Here is an 8,310-nt window from a genome sequence, read left to right as displayed (position 1 = left end):
TTTGTTTGTTCATAATATCACATTAATGGTCAATTCATACGATGAGAAGAATGCACAGCTTTTAAAATTTAATTACTGAACATAGCAATTACAACATTCGTTGTATATAGAGATAGAGCGAACGAGAGGGATGCGACCTGCAGTCACGTGATGGGTTGTTTTGACAAAGTAATCTTTTTGCTTTTTTTTAAAAAAAAAAGGTTTTTATTGTAATCCGACGCTCAATGTTATAATTTCCTGATCAAAAGTGTATCGCATATTATAATCCGGTCGACTATCGTCCCGAAATTCGATTCAATTACTTGTGACATTATTTTGATGTTTATGAATTGATTATTATTTCCCAAAAGCCTCCAACCATAAAATCACTTAATATCATACAATTTTATGATTAATGATGATGTGCGGTTGTTGTTGTTTTAATCTGTGTAATTATAACATGCGGTGGTGGTAAAATTTAATTAAACAATTTCAAGAGAGAGAGAGATATTTTAGCTTTTCAGGAGTAGAAATTTAAATGTTATAAAATATTTTCAGCAATTTATTCCTAAAAACACACCGGAATGGATGCTGCTTTTTGTTCGGGAATCGGAATGGGAAACAGGAGCATTTTACAGTCATTCCCATTCGGTGATTGATTGTCATGAATGGTATGACAGAGTGGAAGACATTTAGAAAATGGAAATAAATTTTAGTTTTTCGTCGCATCGCTCAACATACATATAGAGGACAAACCATCTCGTCGAATATAATTACAATTTCATCCATTCTATACAATAAATAATCTTTCAGCCAACCCTTATAATCTCTTGCTCGTGTCGTCTGTGCAACATCTATGGTCTATCCACTTTGTTTTGATAAGATTGTTAATTAAGTTTTACACTTTCCCATAAAATCTGTTTATAGTACATAACACCAACGTACCATTTAGCTATTTATAATAAATTTTCATGGGTTTTCGGCAGAATAAGACAATAAGAAGCTTTCGGAAATATGTTACAACGTAGATAAAGTTCTTGGAGCACATTGAACACGTAATAACGAAAACTTTGCCAAAATAAAATGTTGTTGTAGCCATGTTCGGAATAAATTTTCTAGTTAAGTTCAGATATTGTCTCTTAACTGACAAATGAGTGAATAAAAAGGGTTTCGTCTTTACCTACCACCAACACATTCTGTAAATTTTGAATTTGCTTTCTTCTGTTCAGTTGTTCCGCCATTAGAAGCACCATTAGAAGCACCATTAGAAGCACCATTAGAAGCAGCTAGTCATCTGCTATGGACAAAGACATCAAGAATAGCCATGCACTATGGCTAGTGTACTCTTCTATAGCGAAATGTATGATACAAGTATTGAACTGATAGATTTTGTATAGTGTTCAAAACCGTTATTTCCACTATCATAAATCTATTTTTCACATCAGTATGTCACTTTGCGACCGCTTTATGTACATAATTACCCTACAGTAACAGTAGACTTTTGAAAAATCAAGAATTTTTTTTTTCGTTTTTTGGGTTCTGGAGCCCATTTTCCCCTTGAGGGGTTTGTAAATTTTCCTTGTTAAATATAAAAATCCTCAGGACGTTGCAACTTGCATTGAGACACCTCAATCATACTACTTATGGTCTTTTCTATGTTCCCCCTTCTTTTGCCTTCACTTACTGCTGTAGAAATGTTAGAGACAACAATTTTATTCATGAGGCTCTTTTGAAATTCTTTGGTTATTGATGAAAATGTGGATAAAGAGATCTGTTTTGCAGCGATTGGTGAACAGGAAGGTTTGGGAACTTAGAAAAGACCATAAGGAGTATGTTTGAGGTGTCTCAATGCAAGCTGCAACGTCCTGAGGATTTTTATATTTAACAAGGAAAATTTAGAAACCCCTCAAGGCAGGGCCTATTTTACGGAGACATGTTTCTCAAGTTTTTGAAAGTTTCCAAAATGTTTCTTAAAGTTTCTTAAGGAAACTTTTCTAGAAACCTTAAGAAACTTTGAGAAACTTCAAGAAACCTTTCAGAAACATTTTGGAAACTTTCAAAAACTTGAGAAACATGTTTCCGTAAAATAGGCCCTGCCTCAAGGGGAAAATGGGCTCCAAAACCCAAAAAACGAAAATAAAAAATTCTTGATTTTTCGAAAGTCTACTGTAACTGTAGGGTAATTAGGTACATAAAGGGGTCGCAAAGTGACATACTGATGTGAAAAATAGATTTTCATGTGTCGGGGCCGAAAATGAGGGAGTTTTGAGATTTTTCTCTTGCTTTCGACCCCTTACATGAAATTTTTTTTGTGTATCTGTTTTGGACGATTGATTTTAGGCACTTTAGCATGTACAACTCGCGAAATTGCCTAAAACAATCGTCCAAAACAGATACACAAATAACTATTATGATAGTGGAAATAACGGTTTTGAACACTGTCATGACAGTAGGATATACTTTTAACAAAAGAAGTACCAGATTCGCTGTTCTTTTTGCGATGCAGCAATGCAATTAAATATTGCTGCTGATCATTGTGTTTTATTGACAAATTTCATGAAGTTGAAATTGTATTTAATAAAAATAAGAGAAAATTCGAATTTAAACGTCCGAATTATAAAACAATGTTCTCAGTCTTATTCGGATTGATGCCTTTTGGATACGAGAGATAAACTGATAGAATGCGTGTGTATAGGTTTGTTAAAAGGGCATATGAAATGTGGAATTTCATTCTTAGAGACATAATCTAATCAATATTTATGTGAAAATCGATCTCTATGGATTAAATCGTGTTTGTTCGGCCAGTGAAAATTAGAATTCGAGTTTTCTTCGTGTAAAAAAAATTAAATTTTGTATTTGAAATGTCTCATTTTCCCTCCGAGTACTATTATGAAGAAGTGTATTTCAACTCGTCGTTGTCCAGGGGGCGGAAGCCTCCTGGTATATGAAAAATTTAATTATTCAGCCATCACAAAAATTTAATTAACAAATAACTGGCAAATCATTCAGCAACAAAAAGTATCAACTTCGTATGTTAATTTCAATAAGAGCACTGGCGCACTCTTCATTTCAATTTTGATCGCAGTACACTTATTGACAAGAGTTGACTTTTACATTCTGTATTCGACTTTCGCATTATGTATATTTACATGCTTATGCACGGTAAAGTGCACTTTACATCACTGCTTGTGACAGTGAAAATGCAATTACCGTCCACAAACATGTAATAGTTATTTGTGTATCTGTTTTGGACGATTGTTTTTAGGCAATTTCACGAGTTGTTACATGCGAAAGTGCCTAAAATCAATCGTCCAAAACAGATACTCACAAAATTTTTCATGTAAGGGGTCGAAAACCACAGAAAAATCTCAAAACTACCTCATTTTCGGCTCCGACACATGAAATGGTATATTACTTCCGAGGTTCCAAGTTGTATATTTGATAAGCGGGGTGTTCCAGGTTACAGCCCGACCCGAAGGCCTCGTAAGTACAATGCTTTACATGATCAGGCAATGTAAATGAAAATGAGACATGCCGTAACACGTAAAATGTGTTACGTCACTGCTTGTAAATGCTTGTTTAGGCACGTGTGATTACTCCACTCGCCTTCGGCTCGTTCCGAAAACCTCACACTTGCCTAAACAAATATTTACAAACAGTGACGTAGCATACTATGACTTTCGCTTTATATATTCTTTCTTTCTCCCCGCTCCAACACATAACTTGCATTAGTTTTACTTTCGCCCCGAATTGCGAGGGCGAAAGTATCAATTTTCGATGTTGGTCGATGTTGGTATCTAAAAAATCAATTTTTGTACTTCGACATCGAAATGAGCGACTTTTTCGCACTGTAAATTCACAAATTGTTGTTTCGAATTCGACATATATTGGTAATCTATTAGCTAGTGTGTAAAAGATCACAATTTCCATACAAGTTTGGAAAATCGCTACTCTAATTGTTAATTTGTTTTCCATTAAAGCATTCAACACTTAACGAATAGGTTCAGCATTTTTAGATTTCTCAGGTTGTGTCGGTCGCGTCGGTCGGGATTGATTAGTGAACTTTTGTTTCTACTTGGTTGAGTTTAAGAATGTTCAAGAACTGTATCTTCGATTTAAATCAGATATTGGTGAACTTCTACCTGTTAGCTTTAAAGGGTCTTCGAGAATTTAGATAATACATGTGTTCGTTACTTTCAATACTGTATCAAAAAATATCTCTTGCAGACGCTCTAGCTTTACCAAAACTCCATACGAACGAATCGAACAGACAATGGTATTATTCACCAAAGCGATAAAAATGCTGTTTATATCCGTTCTTTCCCCAATTTTATGATATCTGACCGTTTATACTGAAAAAAGTGCTAACAGAAACTGAAAAGATGAATACATTTTTATGGTGATGTGTGAATATATTCAATTTTAAAGGAAAGAAAAATACATGTTTAGGTAAATAGCCTGGGGGATGATTCTGAGAATATTTTATGCTATGGAGAGCTTTACATAAGATTATATTGTGTGTGATATACTACCGGAAATTACATATCGAAATGATAAATGGGTTTTTATTCAAAATTAAATAATAAAGTCGAAAGGTGATTTGGAAGAAGGGGGCGGCCGGATAGTGTTGACGAAATCCTGCTGTACGTAACATCGCGGTGACATTTGGTATGGTAATCAAGCAACATATGTTGTGTATACAGCATCCACTCTTATTTTTCAGTCAAACTTTTTGCAAGGATCGAATTACAGGTCATATTAACTAAATCTCCATACATAGGCATTGGATCTAATTTAGTATGATTTGCACTTAGCCGCACTAGCTTTCTGTTGAACATATCTGTGCGGCAGTAGTGAATGTATTGAAAGTTTGATCTTCAAACAGGTCAATTGTTAGGTTGAACCTGAAATTGAGGCCTTTATAGATTTAAGCTTGAATAACACTAATGCAGCATCGATCGATATACATGAATATAGAGCGATTGACAAATCATACCAAATTTGATTATGACTATGTTTATCTGTAGTATCATACCATGGAATAACGTCCTCGGATAAGTTGCACTATTGTGCGATTTTATTGGAACTCTATCAAAAATTGTCGTGTCGAGCGATTCATTGTAAGTGAAGTTTGTTGAAATGGACGATACAAAGATATTTCCTTCAAATTTATTCGAGTTATTCCCCTAAGATGATTCTGGCAGACTTTTTCTTCTCGCCGAGAACCAATAATATTTTTACCTAAATGTTACTATACCGTATACCCCAATTGTAACGAATTTACAGAATTCTTGGAAATCTATTCTTCTTCTTTTGTTCTAAAAATAGATGATACCAGCCGTATGTGTAGAGATACTGCGTTTTACTGGCTGTTTACTGTCAACGAATCGAACAACACATAATTTGACAAAAACCTTGACCCCTTGTCCTAGAATGTCTGATTTTGTTCGATGATTACGCGATTGTGGCTTATGTAAAACAAAATTGTCCTAAGAAAATTCTTGGGTTTGCACTGGTGCTCTGAATAATATTTTTTGTGTTTTTTAAATGTTCTTTTCAAAATTTCCAAATGCATAACGAATGTGTATGTTTATACGGGAATAAAAAACGGGAATCTATAAATATATGTTTGATGGTTTGAATAGGAAAAGTTGTTTCCCGCATAAGTTAGCTGATAAGCGTTTGTCACGTTCGCATATTTGTCCTTTGGTACGTTAAAAAAATAATGAAATTTTAAACTTTGTAATTTTTCATGTTGGGATAGATAAAAACAGAAAAGTTTACATCATTCCAATTGGAGTGTGTAACAATTTCATCCAGGTATCACTCGGAAAGAGGGCGTTCGGTCGAAATAACTAAATTTTTATAACTAACTACAAAAATAACTATTGGCCATTTCAACTAAAGAAAAGTGAACGAAAGAGAACTATGCTTTCGTGATAAGAGTTAAATTAGATCATAATTCTAAAAAATGTAATGACAAAATGTTGGAGAGTTCTGGTTTCTAACGACTGTTATCGGCAACATGAAGCGTTCAATGTAAGCCAATGTGTCTTATACAGAAAAATTATTGTTCAGACTGGTCGAGTGAAAAATTTGGTAGCATACCCTAGGCGATACTTAAAGGAAATAACTCACAGATTTTAGTTAAGTATGGGAATGCGTTTGATGTTGCTAAAAACAATTATCCGATCTGCTTAATAACAGTGGCTTTGAGTCTCGGACATATTTTCGAAAATGTTTTTTTTTTTCATAAATTTTCCTCAGTAATTTTGAGTGATTTTACGCAATTTTTTAACATAAATTGTTGTTGCCTCAAAATGAACCATTGAAAAATTAAAAAAAAAACAGCAATCCAGCTTGAACGATATTCGAACCATGACTGGTAAAAAAGTCTAAAATTAAGTAATCTACCAACAATAAAATATGTTTCAAATTATTGTGACCTGATGCCTCTTTGCCTCAACATTTGGATTTCTGATGAAGATCATAAATGTTTCACCGCCCAATTCGGAATTCAATATGTTGATAAATAAATTGAATTTATTACAAACAAACAACAAGGATTTCTCCTTATTACACAGATAGGTTTGTTTCGTTCATTTTTAACTTCATTTGACTCATTTTATCGAGTCATGTCGGCATAGATTTTGGAAGAAACATTGGGCTCACTTCATTGGTCTTCTCTGTCAACATTTCGAGTCTGATTTTTCGAAAAGCTTTTTACATCCGATTAGTAAAATCAGAAATCGCTAGAATTCAAGTTTATAAAATGCCAGATCGAGATGTCTCAAAAAAGATGAATTTTTCTTCTTCCTCTTCTAAAGTTTCCAGTCTATTCTCCGATGTCCTCATCAGCATTCCAAATTATTGCGAATTTTTCAACATTTTACCCATTTGGGAATTTATTCAGAAAATGTTTTTCTCTCTCAATATTTTACCATAAAAATTTAATCGTCGATCTATACATAAAACAAACGATCAAAAATAAAGACTCCTTACCCCTTATCAGTAATTTAACTTATCGTCGTAATCTCATGGCTAGCCTAAGATCATGCTGCATGATAGTAACACGTCGCGCGTGAATCGCACATAAATTGGTGTCTTCGAACAATCCCACAAGGAACGCTTCTGCGGCTTGCTGTAAGGCGCATTTATGAGAAATAGATGAAGGTAACTATTGCAGAGGCCTTTACCTGTAAGATTTCCAATACGACCAATTGTAGTTTGGCAGTAGAATGCATCTCGTAGAGTATTTCTCTTACAAGTCGTTGAAACGGCAGTTTTTTGATGAGCAAATTCGTGGTATTTTGATAACGACGAATTTCTTGTAATGCAAGTTCGTCTGGGCGATAACGTCTTTTCTTTCGGCTTGCAATCGAAGACCTTGTTGGACGTTTAACTGCCCGATTGAAGTTTAGTGAAAGCGGTCTGAGAACCTTTTTTTTGCCATTTATATCGACAATAACGGAGTCATCTTTTCTGGGTGGCATTGCCTGCCATATGAAATAAATAACGAAATGGTATTAAGATAGAATAAATAAGTTGCAAGATTATTGTTTGATCTTACCCCGTGTGTACACGTAATTGCAATTTATCGATTCTACGATATTATTCCAATGTAATTCTAATAAGCGTAAACAATAAATCCGTTGAAACAATAAATATCTTGACAAATGTCATCATTCGTATGAATTCATAATCAAATTGCATCAACGCATCAATTTTTCGATTGACAACACTGGCCTCGTTAAATTTAAAGATAAGTACACAGTTCGAAAATACATGAAAAATGCTTGTAAAATCAGAATTTACATCAAGCGTCAAAAGTATTTGGAATTTGTGTCATTGTGTGTCAATATTTTTCAAGCTTGATGTAAATTCTGATTTTGCATTTTTCACGATCTTTGTAAATAACTTTTGGTAATGTTTTCAGTCTGTTTATTTTGACGAATGACAACTTTTTGCAGAGAGTATAGGTCTGTTCCAAGGCCATACGAATTGTCAAATTTCATCCATAGACAACATAACCTAAACAATTTCTCATGAAAAATGAGCTGCCGAAATTAGCGCGAAGCAGTTTCAATACGTAAAATTTTTTGAAAGCTGTCACTATAAGAGTATACAGCGCCTCAAAATTTTTGCAAAAAACAAGGGTTATGTCGCCTGTGGATGAAATTGTCGTGGTTCGGGTTGTCAAAGCTCGCGTTTACAGTAATACAGTTTACAGTTTTATAAGAACGCTTCGGAGGTTGAGTTAAAAATAGTTATTTACATAACAAGGGTTAAAAGTTGAAAAGTAGAGTTTTCGTGTGAATTTTGTTCATCCGA

At 34.1% G+C, this 8,310-nt stretch overlaps 1 long non-coding RNA gene across 1 annotated transcript; it reads right to left on the bottom strand.

Annotated features, from left to right (window-relative positions):
- Positions 1–6,881: 6,881 nt before the first annotated feature.
- Positions 6,882–7,695, bottom strand: LOC119070034. The gene is made up of 3 exons (XR_005086450.1): positions 7,550–7,695; positions 7,176–7,475; positions 6,882–7,120 (listed from the first exon to the last, which is right to left on the bottom strand). It is a non-coding gene; the product is annotated as an uncharacterized LOC119070034 (long non-coding RNA).
- Positions 7,696–8,310: the final 615 nt, after the last annotated feature.

This window comes from Bradysia coprophila, assembly GCF_014529535.1.
Source record: "Bradysia coprophila strain Holo2 chromosome X unlocalized genomic scaffold, BU_Bcop_v1 contig_44, whole genome shotgun sequence".
In the NCBI taxonomy this organism is placed as follows: Eukaryota; Metazoa; Arthropoda; class Insecta; order Diptera; family Sciaridae; genus Bradysia; species Bradysia coprophila.
This window is presented reverse-complemented; position numbering and strand designations above follow the sequence as displayed.